The 18475-nt window shown below is 49.8% G+C and overlaps 1 protein-coding gene across 29 annotated transcripts in view; it reads right to left on the bottom strand.

Moving 5' to 3' along the window:
- The window catches only part of LOC102098165 (transcription factor 4), a 175873-nt gene that overhangs the window by 91269 nt on the left and 66129 nt on the right, over positions 1-18475 (bottom strand). The gene's annotated exons all lie outside the window — the stretch shown is intronic.

Below are 18475 nucleotides of genomic sequence, written 5' to 3'. Positions count from 1 at the left end.
CCCGGCTCGCCCGTTCCGGGGTCCCCCGCAGCCCCGCTCCGTACAGAGCCCGCCCATCGCTACACAAAGGATGATGGAGGTGATTTTAATCATTCCCAAATGGCTGTGGCCACACTGACTCCGCAAGCCTTTCCTTTAAACACAGCTCCGGGGTTTGATCGCCGATTGGAGGTATTATTGATGAGCTTTGACCGTTGTGAGCGCTTTGGAATAAAACAATCATCTTGCCTCCCATAACAATTTAAGGCTTGTTTTTGTTGCTCAGTTGCTTTCCACATAGTTACTTACACACGGGAACCTCCACAATCTCTTTGCCGATCGCACATGTAATAACTTTGGAAAGCACTTGTGTCTGGTTGTACCCCAATGCCGGATCAGCCGCCCCACAGCCCCGCTCGGCACCGGAACCCTTGGCAGCCATCAGTCAAGACTGAAACGCCAACGACATTTTCCATGTCCAAGGCCGAGCTCTGGACACAAACCGTGCCGGAGCTCCGTGTGCTACTTCCCATCGCCCCAAGAGGGCCCGAAAGCGGATGCGGACAACAAGCGGCGAGGACGGGGAAATAAAGCCCGAGCGGCGAGGCAGGGCGAGGGACCGAGCCCAAGCGGCACACGAGGCGCGGGGAAGGCAGGCGCCTCCGGCTGCGCCGGGGCACCGCAGTCTCCTTTTCTATCGTATCACACACAGGCAGCCTCATCTTAATTTCAGTTGTTAAAAAATATTTATCCAGATACAAAAATAAACCCGCTGCAAATTACAAGTTGTCAGGGTTAAAATCTACTTCTATTTGTGTGGGGGAGGATAAGAGAACAGCATAGACATGAATCATTCTCAGTAATTTGAGTGTTTCCATGACATCAATGGGCACTCGTCCAGGACTCTGTCGAAGTCTGCGAGGTACCAAAGCGGCACAGCAGCCAGCAGGAGATTGACTTCTTTTCTCTATTTTTTATTTAGGATTATGCTCCTTGTAAAGATTTCATCTCCAGCGTCCACTTTTACCAGCGAACAGATAGCTCTGGAGATCACGGGCAAACGCATTTCGCTCTGATAGCGTAAGCCTCTCACTTTATTACGGTTTTGTTGTTGCTGTTGCCACGTACAGCCAGAAATCTGCCTTCTCGATTAAGGAGAAATACCCCAAATTGATGAAAAAGTCAAGAAACCGTTAAAAACATACACATAGAAAGATTTTCACCATCAGCTGTAATTATGAAATTATCATACTTTTCATAATGACATTTCAATTTGTTTTATTTGGGTGGGGGGGGGAAATATCTTTTATATAAACCGTCCATTTAAAATTAGCCACAGTCTTGATGTTGATTTTCTGCTTAAAATTCACTGGCACATTTGTTTCAGATAATAAAATTTGCGAGAGCGCTGATAATATGCAAGAGTAGGCTCTTTCAGCACCTATTTGTCCTCACAAACACAAAAGCTTCTCCTGAATTTCCACGTTTACTGTACATTATGCGCCGTTTCCAGTCACTCGACCGCCCCAGCCTGCGCTGTGCTGAGGATTCGCTCTGTTTTGGGATGGTTTAAAGAGAGCGTCTCAGCGATGTAGACACCCGACGCATTCACTGCGGAATTTTCGAGACAACCCTCTAGTACTAGAATGCGGCAGCCGCTGCGGATATTTTTTGGCACAAAGACAATGGTGGCAGTGCCAAGCCCCATGGCTAAAACTACTCAAAAGAGGCATAAGGGTAGCATTAATCGTTCAAGTCTTTTACTGCATGGAGTACTGTTGTCCATATTTTAAACCCTAAAAGTACCCGTTAGTAATATTTGTTGTAAGCCAGGGAAAAAGGGGAAAAAAAAGAGAGAAAAGAAGAAGGGAAAAAAAAACGGGAGAGCCTGGAATAGAGATGAATAACTAATCTTGTCAGACATCTGATTCATTTTTTGCTACCTAGAGGACCAAATGCTAAAATGTGCCGTTTGTTACCGGCGCTGCGAACGCACAACACGATCTATACCCTTCCGAGGCTTTATGATCCGACAATTGAAACAAAGCTCCATGGAAGACGTTGACCTACAAAGGCTGGGCAGTAACTTCCAAACACGCCCTTGCTCTTTGGGCACGGCACAGAAAGCATCTCCATTGCCATCCGAGGCAACAACTTCGCCTGTGTGTAAATACATCTATATATTTTCAATTAATTGGCACAGTGCATGCCAATCAAAGGAGAGACAAAGGAAGGACTACGTGCAGCTCCCGGTGTCTGACAAACACTGAATCTCAAGCCTCTGCTCTCTAAATACCTCTAGAAAATACCCACCAAATAAGCCACTAAACTAAACCCGTTGCTTCCGAAATATTTTGTTTGCATTTTTGTTGAGCTGCAGCAAATCAAAGCAGCGCAGGATCGCCGATCAATCGAGAAAGAAGCCACTTGCCTCTCCACGGTGCACTTTGAAAAATTAATCAAATTAAGTAGCAAATGTAAGCAAGTTGCAGAGCACAAAGCCCCGGAGCCGGGCACCTTGGCGCGGGTGGGCAGAACCAGAGGCACGAGCCGCCTCTCCCATCTGCACCCAAAAGGAAGCGAAGCTATTTCTATAAATGTCTTCAATTCAACGTTTGCATCCATTTCGTGTTCGACAGATTTTTTGAGAGATGAGTCGGACCGGAATATTCTAATTCAGGTTTCCGCTGCCCTACATTCGGGGTTTAGTTCTTGGTTAGAGTCAAGAAGGGAAACTTGTCTGGGGGGGGAAAATAAATAAGGCAATTGTATTAGGGTTGGAATTTTAATGGCTGCAAATTTCGGTCTGTTCAGGTCTGTAATTTTGCTTAAATCTATTTATTTTATTAGTGCATTTCTAGCATTTCTGAAAATGGATGGTTGTTACCTCTGATGCTCAGTGTCCCCAACGCACCCGATGGCCCTCAGGAACGCCCCGTTCTGGGCTGGACCGTCCAGCTCCACATTTGGGCGTACAGAGCGAACCCCTCGTGTTACCAGCCGGAGCAGGGCTTATTTGCATTGTTACAAGAATCAGCAAATAGGTTCCTTCTGCCTTCATCTACAGTTCTGGCATTCAGCGTTTTGCTGGGCTCGCCTGAGTCTGGTTGCAGAAGAGGGGACTTGAGGGGGGTCTCCCAACACGGGCCCCGCTGACGCTGACAGCCAGACTAGCAGTACTGCTGGCTTCGCCCTCAGAGACCTGAAAACCGGGCTCATTTCAGCAGACAAACCAAGCCAAAATTTCTACATAATTACCAATTATTTGAGGATAAACCTCACAGAAATAAATGAGCAAACACTATATATCCTATAGCTACGATACACGCTGTACCCTCCACGGACAGGCTTGCTGCCCTTTTGCCCTTGGCAGAACACATCACCTGCCCACATTTTCGTCTTTATTTTATCGCAACTTTTGAATACTCAGCTCTTTAAAAGAGAAGGGGAAGAAAAAGGAGGAAATACAGGAAAGGAAAAACGCTGTTAGCATTTAGTGCCATGTTTTGGACGCCTCACGGAAGGCTGTAAATCTGAGCGCTGGCCCTGGCCAACAGCTGGCGGGAGGCTCGGCCCCTTGTCCCCTTTGTGTGACAGCTGGCGCTGCAGGGACGGGCAGGGAAGAGGCAGGAAGAGGCAGGAATGGGCAGGGACCGGCAGGAATAGGCAGGGACAGGCAGGGAATAGGCAGGAACGGGCTGGGAAGGTTGGGGTGTCCGGCTGCGATTTCTCCTCTTCCAACACGAAACCAGCAGCGCGTTGCTTATCCGGGAGTAACACACAGGGGCTTGAGCGGGCTGCACAGCCGCGCTCCTCCGACAGCAGCACTTACCGGTATGGATCTAGGGGCAAAATACCCTATTTATTTCTGCGAGGTTGTGAACGGTGTGTTTTACATCACAAAGAGTCTCATCTGACGGTAATGGAAGTATCATGTTAATGAGCTATTTCTGCTTTGTGCTGGATGTGAAGTACAGACAATAAGGAAGAAATCCAAGAGATTTTAAGCAAAGTTTGTGCGATAATGCTCACAAAATAGTACAAATGACACGGCATCTGATCCAGGCAAAGTCCACAAACCAGACACTACGCTAAGGGAAGGCATTAACGGTATTAATCCCAATACTTGAAGGGCATGGCACCCCAAGACATAGCGCGGTGCTAGGGGAAAGAGATCTTTGGCACGCAAGAGGATTTGTGCACTGATGTGCAGTAAACAGTAATGGTTCCTAAAGAGACGTTATGATGCCAGAGCAAGTAGCATTACAAAGGGAGAGGGTTTTTTTTCTTAAACAGTACCATCAAAATGCAAAGAAAATTAAATCCTAAAACCTGTACTAAAATAAAGCTGCAGAACTGGCTTGAACAAGCTGAAGGGAGGAAATTCAGGGCAAAAGGGAAACGTCACCACCGACTCACTCACACTCAAACAGGCGACATTAGTGCCCAAACACCGCAAACTACTCCCTAACACAGGTGTATATATGTGGCTATGTGTATATATACACCCCACAAAAACACCAGCCCAGCTTTTTGTTCACTGATCTCAGCTCTCGCAATATTGGACCCCAACCAAAAGACTGAGGCAAATTGCTCCATCTATTTCTGTAATCTGCCAAATAATAGCATCTATGGCAGGGCAGGACGCGATTCCTCTGTTTGTGTGCTTCTGAAAGAAAATAGCCGCGGCAAAACTGTTCTTGAACCTCTGAGAATGCAAAGAGAGAATATCAAAGACCATATTCTACCTGATTTATATTAAAGGGTCCTTGACTAGTCCCACCAGAATGGATCAGATTGTGAAGATTATCACGATATGCCATAAAAGGCAGGTTGGACACGGATAGTCGGGGATGATGCAGACACGTTACAGGATGGATGGGGCTAATCCAGTCCCTACAAGTCCGCTGCACCCTTTGCAACAGGTTTTCAGCACCTCGCAGTGACTCAGGACACGCAGGTCTTGCCGTCGCTGCGATGGTGCAACCCATAAATAACACCGCGGACGAGGAACATTAATGAGCTTCATATCAAGTGCATGCACTAATTGAGACCAGAATAATAAACTTTCATAATTAAATTAGGTATTTAAACAAAGCCGGTGTTTATTTCAACGCCGTCTGTAGGAATCCTGTTTGGCGAGCTGCGGAAAGCTCGGCCAGCACGCCCCAGAGCCGCCCAGGACGGGCATTCACGGGACACAATCCTTCATTAGGCTGAGCATGCATCTGACTTCACAAACATCTTCAGTTTCCTTTGCGGATGTGCGTGGAATTTCAGTCTGGAGGAAATAATTACGATCATCTCAGCCTGAACACCTGGATCAGGCTCTGGAAACAGCCACGTTATTCTGAAGAGACACAAAAACTCCACGGAAACTCATTCGCCGTGTTTTACCCTTCTCATTCCCGGAATATATAATAGTCATACATGGGCGGGGGATGACGATGGGCACCGCAGAACACACACAAAAATGAAAATCAAAAGCATTATCTAATACCAGAGAATCCGGATGATAAAAAGAGGCAACGTTTTCCTAAAGATACGAGACAAAAACAAGTTGTAATAATGCTCCAGACCTAAAAGCAATATATAAGAACCGAATGTAAAGCACTGGATATTGTTTTATCCTAGGTAAGCCTCACAGGGCTATTTGAAATTGAAATACGGCGCAGGGTGATCCCTCGTCATTTGTTCAGGAGATCTTTATCATCTATCTGCAAACCCGCCTCTTCACTCCAGTGAGAACAGAAGCACTTTCAAACACAGCAGATAAAGATATAAGGCCATGAACTGAAAGAGGCCGATAAACCTTCCTGCAGCCCCAGTCTGGGCTCTAAACCCGGCTCTGTAACCCCCCCCATCCAGTCGCGGTTATTAAACGGCTCCTAAACCAAACCCCGCGCCAGGGGCGCGATAGAGATCAACGTGGCGGCCCCGATCCGGAGCGCATCGCACCTCGGCACTCAATTAAACACTCAATTACACATTTCTATTTGGAGTCCTGGTCGGTGCAGAAATATAAGAAAGCCAAGCCTTTATTTTTGTTGTGATTTTGATGTTTTAAAAACAACGGATCGGATTATTTGGTTTAGCTGAGCAGACGAAACAAACAACGAGCGAATGGCAAAACACCAGGACCGGTGGTAAATCTAGTGTACCACTCTAGTGTAACACTGAAACACCCAACCGTCTCCCATCGGCGATATCCAGCAGAGGGCATGCAGACCCTGATCACATCTTTACACTTGAGGACTGACATTTCCTACACATTTCGGGAACAAACAATTTGGGTTGAGAAAGACACCCGGGAATGTTGTTCCTATGCTGAGAAAAATGAGTCCTGGGGAGAGGATTTCCCACCTCTGCCGGCTCATGATTCTCCTGCTGCTGCCAAACGCCAAGACAACAACCCTCGTTAAAACAAGAATTAAGTGACCATTCCTAAAAGCAAACTTCAGAGCTGGCAGGGATGCTGCAGTGAAGAGCTCATTCAGATAGATTTGCACACATTTTATTCTCTAGAGCTGAAATATCGTCTGCACCAATGTTAAATAAAACTGAGCACCTTTAGCAGGGCCAGATTTTTATCCTGGATTCTTTAATTACTCGCCAGCACGCGACAGCAGTATTACCTATTGGGTTTTATTATACTGAAGTGAGAGGCAATTTTAGAAACCCCTGAGCTGGGGAAGAATTTGTCATTTCTCACGTTTGCTTCAGAACCGACTAGTTGAAGATTATACTACAGAAAATCTCAGCTGTGCTTCAGGCTCCTCGGCAGCAGCTCCTGGTGCCCCAGAGGGACCAACGCACCCGAGAACCTTCCAGCGCCTCTTCCGGCACCAAACGATGCCCGTCATTAATTACCACTGGCCCACCTATGTGACTGATGGCTCCCAACCTCACGGCAACAGCTATTTGGGTTCCTGACCAGATAATCTCTATTTTTCTAAGCTCTGGTAGCCCTGGGAGATGAACTTAATTTGCAAGGTGCACGAGGCGGGCGGCTCCGGTTCCATGTGGGTCACAATGAATGCCGCTGGTCCCGCGGCCAGCGCGAGCCGCCGCCGCCTAAGTTGAAATGACAAGTCTTTATTATTCCTAAGCACTTGATTCTGAAACGTTTGCACAATCTGTTAAGTCCAGACAAATTTAAATGGTTCTGACATGCAGCCTGCTAGGGTCAGTGACAGGGATAATGCCTCTTTACGTGGGGAAAATTTTGTGGCATATAGGTCACTCTCTTAAGGGGAATCAACCGCGTGGCTCTTCTTTGCATTTCCACCACAATCCTTCATCCCGCAGCCTGGAGCTGAGAGTGAAATGCAAGAAAGAGCCGAACGCTCAAAGCAAAAATCTGCTTCCAGGACAATCCATTATATCTGACAAGTTAAATGTTCCATGGTAGACCATATGGCATCGGAGCAGGGCCGACGATGGAAGCGGGAAACTCAGCAAATGCATCACAATTAAGGAGTTTGACTATAGACTTTACTTGGATTTACTTTAGTTTTTATTACATTTTGGCTATTGTAGTCTTCCCATTTTCATGGAGCCTCTACCTGATCTACCAAGCTGGTAGAAAAGGTGGTTCACCAAAGTTACCTTCTCCAAAATCTTATTAAGTGGACCAACTAGAAGAAAAAATATGGGAATGAAGTTTGTGTGATGAAGTTCCTAAATAACAGCGACTCATGTTTCCAGAAGTCCTTGCAGCGCCCGTGCAAGAGGAGAGCAGGAGTTCTACAGACTGGCCCAATCCCGCGCAGGTTTGCTGTCGTTCCGAAATCAGATCTACAGAAATAACCACGCGAACATTTTTGGGCAATGCCCTGGGGTCCCGATGCAAAAATAAAGTAGGTGAGCGCAGCTCCAGCCTTATTTAGGGTTTATATCCAGTCTCCAGGCAACGGTGAATCCCAGCCGGTGGCGCTGGTGGCACTGGTGGCGCTGGTGGCGCTGGTGGCTCTGGGGCCCAGCTCACCCAAACAAACCTCTCACTGGGCTCTGGAGCTGGGATCCTAATTTTAAGCACTATTTTGCCCAACGTTGCGCCCAGGAAGGGTCTGTCCCAGCGGTGGGACCCAGGAACAGGGAGACACCAGCACCGGCCTCAGTGCAACCGGGTCCAAGCCCAAAACAATATCTCGTCACCACTTCATGACTCAGTAGGCTCATAATATCACTTTTTCCCAGTATTAAATTATCTTTCCAAGTATTACATTTTTCTAGTATTGTTATTCTTCGTAAGACAATGTTTTTACATTACTTGAAGCATATTATTATTATTTCTCTATTTGTTTGTGAAACTGCTATGGGTTTTGCTACCATACACAAAGCTTAAAGCAGAAAAACTGACAGAAATGCTTTAAAAATGCTGAAAATCTTTAGAGTGGAGGGGGCAGGTGGAGGCACCGCCAGAACAAAGACCCTCACGAAATCGGTGTGGAAAGGGAGTCGGATGCGCTCCCCCAGATCTGAAATGTATTATTGATTTAGCGGCGGGTGCTGCAGGCAGCGAACAAAGGCCCCTATGGTTAGGAATGCACGCTGTTGTGGCACGTGCTTTCACTTTAAAACGGGTATTCCCCCCCAGGACATCGACTCCTTCCAAACCGCGCACCTTTCAGAGGGGTCTGCAGGACACGGGGACGTTCCAGGGCTGTTTTTTGGGGCTGTCCCAGCGGGTGTCAATTCAGCACGGGGCACAGGACTTTCCCCGCTCCCATTCCCAGCCCCGTTGCTGAGTTGGGCACATCCCGAAGCGCTGATGGCTCTTAAAGCGCTGCTGGCACCGGGATGCTTGGATATCTGTCGGATAAACCACCCCGATACTATAACCAACAGGAGTCCTGCTCGGCCACCGACAGCACCAAGGGGAACGTGAAATACGGAGAGATTCACACCCGCAAAACAAAGCAAAACCGGCAGATATTGGTGCTTTGTAGATCCCGCTGCTAAAGCCCGATCAACGATTTTATTACTAATTAAAACGCCCATATGGTAAAACACCACCTGATCCAAGGGGCTTTTAAGCACGGCGATTGTCGGTGTTGAATTTCTGCGTTTCGTTAGCAAATTTGGAATTTTGGCCTGGATTTCTTTTCAAATGCGCTGTTCCCTGAGCTATTAATGAAAGAGAATAAAAACTTTAGCAACATATTTATTTTGCTCACATTGACGTGTTTAAAAAGAATGGAAAAGCAAAGTTAAAGAAAAAAGAGCGGAACCATTCTTTATCCTCTTACAGAAATGTTAAATATACCAGATACAAATCTAATGCAGCTCACAAGGAGTCCAAGCGCAAGCTGGTGTGTTGGTAATGCCACAAATGCCCCAATGCAGCCACCAGTGCCACCAATGAACCCACCAGTGTCACCAGTGAACCCCGTGAGTGCCACCAACACAGCCAGCAGTGTCACCAGGGCAGCCACCAGTGCCACGAACGAACCCACCAGTGCCACCAATGCAGCCACCAGTGCCACCAACAAACCCATCAGTGTCACCAATGCAGCCACCAGTGTCACCAACACAGCCACCAGTGTCACCAAAAAACCCACCAGTGTCACCAATGCAGCCACCAGTGTCACCAACGCAGCCACCAGTGCCACCAACACAGCCACCAGTGTCACCAATGAACCCACCAGTGTTACCAATGCAGCTACCAGTGTCACCAACGAACCCACCAGTGCCACCAATGAACCCACTGGTGCCACCAACACAGCCACCAGTGTCACCAACAAACCCACCAGTGTTACCAATGCAGCCACTAGTGTCACCAATGAACTCACCAGTGCCACCAATGAACCCACTGGTGCCACCAACACAGCCACCAGTGTCACCAACCACCAGTGTTACCAATGCAGCCACCAATGTCACCAATGAACTCACCGGTATCACCAGTGCAGCCACCAGTGTCACCAACGAACCCACCAGTGCCACCAATGCAGCCACCAGTGTCACCAACGAACCCACCAATGCCACCAATGAACCCAAAGAGCCAGACAGAATAAATTCCCCAAACAATTCACTTTCTGCCACCTTCCAAAGCCTTTAGCGAACCCAGGACACGCTGGTATTTCCTGGGAGCCCCCCAGCCCCTCCACTTGCGCCGCAGCAACGCCGCTGCCTCGGACACTACATTTGAGCCGCTTTGCCGCTCGTTCCCAGGTGCGTTGTTGCTGCAATGAGAACATTCTGAAAAGCACAACTCCAGATGCTGGGACATTTTTCTAAGGTAAAGCAGAAGCGCCGATGGCACGAGGATCTGCCGGGGCTGCGGGAAGACGAGCATCTCTCCCCGAAACAGAACAAATGCTGCACAGCTTTCTGGAATTACGGCATAAAACATCCTGCTTTAACGATGACATTTACTTCCTAGAGAAATCAAGGAGATACCGAACTGGGTGGGGTTTTTTGGATAAAACCTCAAATGGGAAGGCTAAAGAGACAATCTGATCCCCTTGATTTTCAGCTTTACCAGGGTCTGAGGAAGCCTGGGGTAAATTCTCCTCCTCCCCTGCGAGGTCCCTGGAAACCTGCAGTTTATTTCTTCTAATCCAGTAAATGATTTTTCCCCCCTTGGAAACAGTCGCTAATTTCAGATGCGTCACTTTAAGGCCTGATTTTCAGCAGAATGAAATATTCCTACCTCAAAATACAGTTTACGGGAGCCCTATGGTCTGCCCAGCCAGCTCAAGCGCCCTGGGATTTTATATGATCGGATAAACGCATCTAAAAGTCCATTCGAGATCCCACTGCTCCCCATTCGCTGTAAATTAAAAAAGAAACAAATAATAACATTTTATTCCTCTCTCTCCTGAGGAAAAACAGACAAACAAGGTGTCTATGAGGATTTATGCTTTAGGAGCTTGTACACCAAGGGGTCCTCCCCAAGGCCATCTCCAAGTCCTCACTAACGACAATGAACTCATGGGAAGTCTGTGACACCACCAGATCATTACAACCAGGATCGCACCAGTATACACCAGGATCACACCAGGATCACATCAGTATCACACCAGGATCACAGCAGTATACATCAGTATCACACCAGTATCACACCAGGATCACACCAAGATCACACCAGTATCACATCAGTATCACACCAGTATCACACCAGGATCACACCAGGATCACACCAAGATCACACCAGTATCACATCAGTATATACCAGTACCATACCAGGATCGCACCAGTATACACCAGGATCACACCAGTATCACATCAGTATACACCAGGATCACACCAGTATACACCAGTATACACCAGGATCACACCAGGATCACACCAGTATACACCAGGATCACACCAGGATCACACCAGTATACACCAGTATACACCAGGATCACACCAGTATACACCAGGATCACACAGGATCACACCAGGATCACACCAGTATACACCAGTATCACACCAGGATCACAGCAGTATCACACCAGTATCACATCAGTATACATTAGTATCACACCAGGATCATAGCAGTATACACCAGTATCACACCAGTATACACCAGTATACACCAGTATCACACCAGGACACCCAGGCCCTGCCGGACACGGCACAATAAGGGGCTGTACAGACACCAGCTGCAAAGGGACCCTTGTTTTAAGGACTAATTGGGACAAAAAGGTGCAGGTGGAAGCTCTGATGCTCTGGGTATCTGTGCAACACAAATCTGTCTCCCAATGGTTCTCTAAACAGCGTTTACAAAAACCAACAGTCATTAAAAGATGCTCTTTTTAAAACTAGAGGTTGTTCTTTTGTTGTTTTTTTTTTTTAAAAAAAACAAATGTTGAACTTGTAAAATCAAAAAGTTATGTCTTAACAATCAAATGCGGCTTTAACTTTCTCATTTCCTCGTTTACACTTTAAAAAATGGCCAAGGGTTTCATATGATGCCGTTTCGACAACACCGGGAAAGTTTCTCAAGTCTCCGATTTTTCACTGAGCCTGAAAACACAGAGTTTGGGGGGAAAAAAACCACCGAACCAATCACAGCGGGAATCTCTTGAAAAGGAAACACAAAAAGAAACACCATCTTGAACAGTCTCTCAGCAATAGTTGTACCGTACAGAAAGGAAATAAAGAGCTCTCTGAAATGTAAGAATGAACCTATCTATTCAGATTGCTTACAGGTGACATTACACCATCTGCCTGGGCAGTGCGCCCGTACAAAAGGAAACGGCTCCGGAAGAGTCAAACCTGATGCATTTGAAAGAAATGGGTACGCAAAAAAAAATACAAATGATTTTAAAGTACAAATGAAGTTACGCAGCACCGAGCTGCAAAAAAGTTCTTAGAAATCTGCAAATCGGCTGGTGGGCACGGAAAGGACGTGACTTCCCCGGCTGGGATGCGCTGGACCGCAACGCTCAGCATCCGCGATGTCCCTGCGCGCGGGGACGCGTCCTGCCTGGCCAGCAGCTCTGGCTCCAATAACCAGCCGGCACAAAGGCACAGGGCAGGGACCGGCCTGTCCTGAGCGCCACGGTCCCCATGTCACCCTGCGCACAGCAGTCCCCATGGCACCCTGAGCACAGTGGTCCCCATGGCACCCTGCGCACAGCGGCGTCTGTGTCACCCTGCGCACAGCACTCCCCTGTCAACCTGCGCACAGCGGTCCCCATGGCACCCTGCGCACAGCAGTCTCCGTGTCACCCTGTGCACAGTGGTCCCAGTGTCATCCTGCGCACAGCGGTCCCCCTGTCACCCTGCGCACAGCGCTCCCCCGTCACCCTGTGCACAGCGGTCCCCATGTCACCCTGCGCACAGCGGTCCCGGTGTCATCCTGCGCACAGCAGTCCCCCTGTCACCCTGCGCACAGCGCTCCCCCGTCACCCTGTGCACAGCAGTCCCCGTGTCACCCTGCGCACAGCGGTCCCGGTGTCACCCTGAGCACAGCGGTCCCCCTGTCACCCCGTGCACAGCGGTCCCCATGTCACCCTGCGCACAGCGGTCCCCGTGTCACCCTGCGCAGAGTGGTCCTCATGTCACCCTGCTCACAGCAGTCCCCGTGTCACCCTGCGCACAGCGGTCCCCGTGTGCCGCTGCCTCCCAACGCAGCGTGGGGCCGCGGGGCCGCAGCCGCGGAGCCGCTCGGGCAGCACCGATCCCTGGAGCCGGCGGGCACACAACGGCCCACGGAAGACGCCTCGTTTCTGCGGGTTCATTAGGACACAGGTCTAATAAAAGGTTTTCCTTTTAGGGGGGAAAGAAGGAAAGAAAGAAAGAAAAATAAATAAAAGTTTTACAGAAATTCCTGCATTGTGGGACAAAACCAAGAGTTATTTCTGAAGGACCCGGTGCTTGTGCATCAACCTATTTCTGCGCCGGGGCTGTTGTTTTCCTTTGGTTCTGTTTTTGTGTGTTGGCGGGGGGGCTCGGGGGCCAGGGCTTTAAAGAGTTAAAGGCTCCCTACCATTAATTTGCATCTGGTGCTTTTAGTGTGTGTGTGTGTTTTTTTCTTCCCTGAAAAGTTGGCAGAGCCGCCGATTTTCCATAATGCAAGCATTTGGGAATTGTGAGCGGAATGAAACCGATCCAATCTCCTGACTGCGACATGAATTTTCATTAATTACAACCTTGTCAGCAAAAGCATTATCAAAGCTGAATATGAAAATGCTAATGAGTTCTCATTTGCATATTTTTCTTTGTTGGAATGTCATTAATTATTACATTTTATGATGATGAATGCAGCTGTCGAAGCTCTCCGATGCATAATTAGCCATCAGAATGCCAGGAGCCGATCAGCATTTTTGGGTGAAAAAGAAGAAGGAAAAACACCCAACCCAACAACCCAAATTTCCCTTTGGCCCCCGGCGCTCCCCGCTCGCCCCGAACTTGGTGCAGCGACGCTTCCCGCGGCGGCTCCGCGAGCCCGGGGACGCCCTTCTCCTCCTCGGGTTTGGTTTTGCCGATCGTGCGCTTATACAATTGGAGCGGCTCTTAATAAAAAAAAAAAATCGTTATTCCAGCTTAATTAATGCCACGCTTAATTATAACACCATGATGTCAGCGGTTTTAATTAAGTATTGGCTCGGTTACAAAAAAACTCCTTGCTGCAGTAAGAGTCGCTACGGGCGGGTTTGTGCGCATCTCGGGTTCGGGGTGCTCCGGTTCGGGAAGGGCCGGGGCCGAACCCCCACGGGAGGAGAACGCGGTCGGGGCGCAAAGCGGGCAGAACCACGGCCACGGCGCCGCCGCCTCCCCGGCAAACCCTCCTCGGCCACTGTGCTTTTGAGCTACAGCGTAAGTGAAGATGACAAACCCGAGCTCATCCTCTCCCAGCCGCTGGGAACGGTGTTTATAAGTAAAAAAAGAAAAACAACACGGAGCAGATGGGACCATTACACATGACCAAACCAATCAATCACAGATGAAGGGCCCAGGTGCAGCGCAGCCGCGCAACAACGCACCATTTCACAGTCTGTCAGACACATACACATGGTCGTACATGAATGACCCTCCCCGGCTCCCCCAGGACCTCATCTGGAGCGCCGCTCCCCTCCCGCTGCCTCCGCTCCCGCTGACGTCTTCATCAGCCCTGCCCGCTGCGGGGACGGGCACGGACACGGGGGCCCCGGGGCCATGCCCGCGCCCCACGGCCCTCCGAAACAGCTGGAAGGGTTGGCAACCCCGCACCAGCGGGTGGTGGGTAGGACGGGAGAGCCAGGATGTGCTGCAGGACAGGCCGCAGGGTACCACGGCACCCCGAGGTGTCCAAAAACCGCCCCGAGGTGTCCCAGAGCTACCTGAGGTGTCCCAGAGCCACCCCAAGATGTCCCAGAATCACAGCGAGGTGTCCCAGAGCCATCCGAGGTGTCCAAGAGCCACCCTGAGATGTCCAAGAACCACCCCAAGGTGTCCCAGAGCCATCCAAGGTGTCTAAGAGCCACCCCAAGGTGTCCAAGAACCACCCCAAGGTGTTCCAGAGCTACCTGAGGTGTCCCAGAGCCACCCCAAGATGTCCCAGAGTCACAGTGAGGTGGCCCAGAGCCACCCAAGGTGTCTGAGAACCACCCCGAGGTGTCCCAAAGCCACCCCAAGATGTTCCAGAGTCACAGCAAGGTGTCACAGCAAGGTGTCCCAGAGACATCCGAGGTGTCCAAGAGCCACCCAAGGTGTCCCAGAGCCACTTGAAGTGTCCAAGAGCCACCCCAAGGTGTCCAAGAACCACGCCAAGGTGTCTCAGAACCACCCCACAGTGACCAAGAACCACCCCAAGATGTCCAAGAACCACCCCAAGGTGTTCCAGAGCCACCTGAGGTGTCCAAGAACCACCCCAAGGTGTCTGAGAACCACCTCAAGGTGTCTGAGAAACACCCCAAGGTGTCTGAGAACCACCCCAAGGTGTCTCAGAACCACCTCAAGGTGTCCAAGAACCAGCCCAAGGTGTTCCAGAGCCACCCCAAGGTGTTCCAGAACCATCCAAGGTGTCCCAGAGCCATCCCAAGGTGTCCCTGAGCCACCCACCACCCCAGGCAGACGGACAGACGGACAGACGGGTGGCCAGGGAGAGGAAGAAAGATGGCTCGTGTTTGTAAAACCAACTGAGACAAAGCCGTTTGTACACACAGGGAGAAAGATCTGAAGTCCCAAATGCCCCGTGCCAGCCGATGATTTGGGGACCGCACCTGCGCGCCAGCGTCCATCCCACGGTGACCGGGGACACCTGCTGCTCCCCTCGGCAAACCCGAACCGGCACCGCGGAACAAAGACCTCGCTTTGCCATTGTCGGACCGATGCTGCCGGTCCTTTGTAAGCGAAGCCTGAGATGCTCGTGCTGTAGACGCTCGCCCCATGGAAGGGGCTGCCCAGGCCAAGCCCAGAGAACTCCATTCAAACCTGAAAACACACTGCGGTTACAAGGCACCAAAACAGGTTAATACAAAAATAAACAAACAAAACCTTTCAGGTTTATTTTAGCTCTCTGCTGTCTCACAGAACGCTCGGGGCTTCTTTACATATGCTTTAAGATATAGGTTTTCATTTATACGGAATTATTTCGGAGACTGACCAAGCTCCTGTTTGGCAGGTTTTGACAGGGAATAGGAAAAGAAGGTGCAAAGGGGAAATTGTGATGGAACATCTACTAGAGCCAAAGTCTATCTCCCGCACGCTGTTCTGTCCAACCTGTCTTTTCGCGCTTTTTGCGCAAAGTCCTGAAGACACGAGTCGCATCTCTACTTTGAAACTGTCTCCCCTCAGTTTTGGATCCAGTTCAATTTACAAGGCACAAGTCATTCTCCAGCAGGCTGGGCAGCAGCAGAGCAATGGAACGAAAGGCTCCTCTTCCATCGCCCACCCGGGCCAGCGCCGAGCCGCCTCACAACACGCGTGTTGGGTTGTTATTGAGAGACTTTTCCCCCATTCTTCCATTAGTACCTCGGAAATACTCACATATTATACTTCCCAGAAATATTTATGCTCCCAGAAGCGTCCTACCATTTAATGCTGCCTGCTTGCTTGCACAAAACTTTGCTATAAATTCCGTAACCCGTCATAACTATTAAAATTTTCTAGTGCTATCAAGAAAAAGAGTCAACTGCTGTTTTGAATGGGCTCCCTTCTTTTCCAACGACCAGAATCCGCGCATTTGCATTAATAAATTTCTGTTTTCTGGCTCTAAAGGAATTGCAGTACAAAAAGCAGACGCGTACGTTCGATCCTTTCAAATTGAATTTCCAAAAGCCGAGCCTATTCTCGCTCCACATCAAAGGCACTAAACCACCATTTCCTCTCTGTTCTGGTATAATTGCAGAGGTTTCGTTTGTTCTGTTGGGCTGAGCACAACAGGTAAGTCTGAGGGGTGACACGTCTGGTGCTCCTGCGTTCGTGCCGGCGCTGCCGAGCGGGGTGGGACACGCGGGTCTGGCAGCGCTGGGGACCAGCAAAGCTCCTAACACCGATACAACACAAACCGGCGAGGGAGGGCAGGGGAGCCTTGTCACAAAGTTATGGCAACGCAGCGGTTTGCCAAGCGCCTCTGAAGGAAGAAGCGTACGGCCGCAAAAGCGCGTCCAAAGGTAGTATTTTTAAGGAAAAAGGCGCCGTTGTGGCGCGGGCCGTGCGGAGAGGATGCGGGATGCACGTGAGCCGGCGCCACCGACGTCTATTCCAAATACTGACGCGCTCCTGTTTTTAACGTCTGATAGGATCTGGTTCTAGCGCTGGCCCTGCGCTCTTTGCTCTGGATGAGAACTTGTGCGTGGAATTCCCTTCACATCTGGCTTGTGAGCAACTCCGTGTTTGTCACAAACAGGCTTCTGATGTCCCCTCTGCATGTCTGTCCTCCTCCTTTACCCCGCAAAGGGAGGAATTCTCAATATCAGTTTGATATTCTCACTTTAGCTCGCTGCTGCGGCACCTTCGATATTCCCGTACTATTCTTATGCCGCATTTAAGCCTGCATGTGTTCATGATAATCAATGAATCACCCCTGAAGAAAGTAACCAAATAATGCAATAAACGGGCTCCGCCAATCCAATGTACCGTATAGATAATTATCTGTAATAGAATCCAACCCCGAGCTGGGCTCTCCGCACACCCACACCCGCAGTCACACACAGAACCACCTACAGCTCGGTGCTGGCGCTAATTCCAGCTCTGCTCCGGTCCAGCGGGTGACCGGGAAGTCACAGCCACACCAGCAAAATCTGCTCAACCTTTGTCCAGCACCAGCCCCGTGACGCCAGCTCCTCCCGTCCCACGCCATGGAGTGTGAGCCGGTCAGAGCCCCGGGCAATTCCCATCCCCTCGTCTGCGTCGAGGGAAACATCACAAGATGCTAAAGACGGTGGACAAGGCGAGCGCATCCTGAGCTGTGCGATCTACACAGGGGCAGAAGACGCGCTGGTGACCCAGCGGCAGCAAGAAGAGCCTTGAGAATCACAGAGTCATAGAACAGTTTGGGTTGAAGGACCTTCCCGGCTCCCCCAGTGCCCCCCCACCATGACAGGGACATCTTCACCAGCTCAGGGTGCTCAGAGCCCGTCCAGCCTGGCCTGGGGTGTCTCAGGGATGGTTCATCCACCACCCCTCGGTACGTGTTCCAGCTCCACGGGGGCTGCTCAGAGGACTCTGGTTTGCAGGGGGACCTGGGGAACCAGCCGGACACGCAGAGCGGGATGTTCACAGCCAGCACATGGACACCAGGGTGCAGCAAAAGAAACGACCGTCAGGGGCAAATTTATGAGAGGCAGGTCAAGGGAGAAGCTTGCAAATCAACAAACTAACGTGAGAGCACCAGCAGAGCACAGTGCCTGGATTTCATTCTTCTAAATTCAAAGAGAGCAAGAATGAAGCGGGAAGGGGAGAAGAGAGGATGTGTTAAGGAAGGGCTGTGTACAAAGTAGGAAAGGAGTGGGCTCTGTATTCCTTTGTCATTTTTTCCTTCTGTTCCTTCTTTTCTAAGTTTTCTGCTTTCCTGGCTCCTCTGTCCTTCATTATCCTCTTTCCTGTTATTTTGCTTAAAACTGGCAAAAATTACAAA

This window comes from Columba livia, chromosome W (assembly GCF_036013475.1).
Source record: "Columba livia isolate bColLiv1 breed racing homer chromosome W, bColLiv1.pat.W.v2, whole genome shotgun sequence".
NCBI lineage: Eukaryota > Metazoa > Chordata > Aves > Columbiformes > Columbidae > Columba > Columba livia.
The sequence above is the reverse complement of the archived record's forward strand: the minus strand, read 5'-3'. Positions and strand labels throughout refer to the sequence as shown.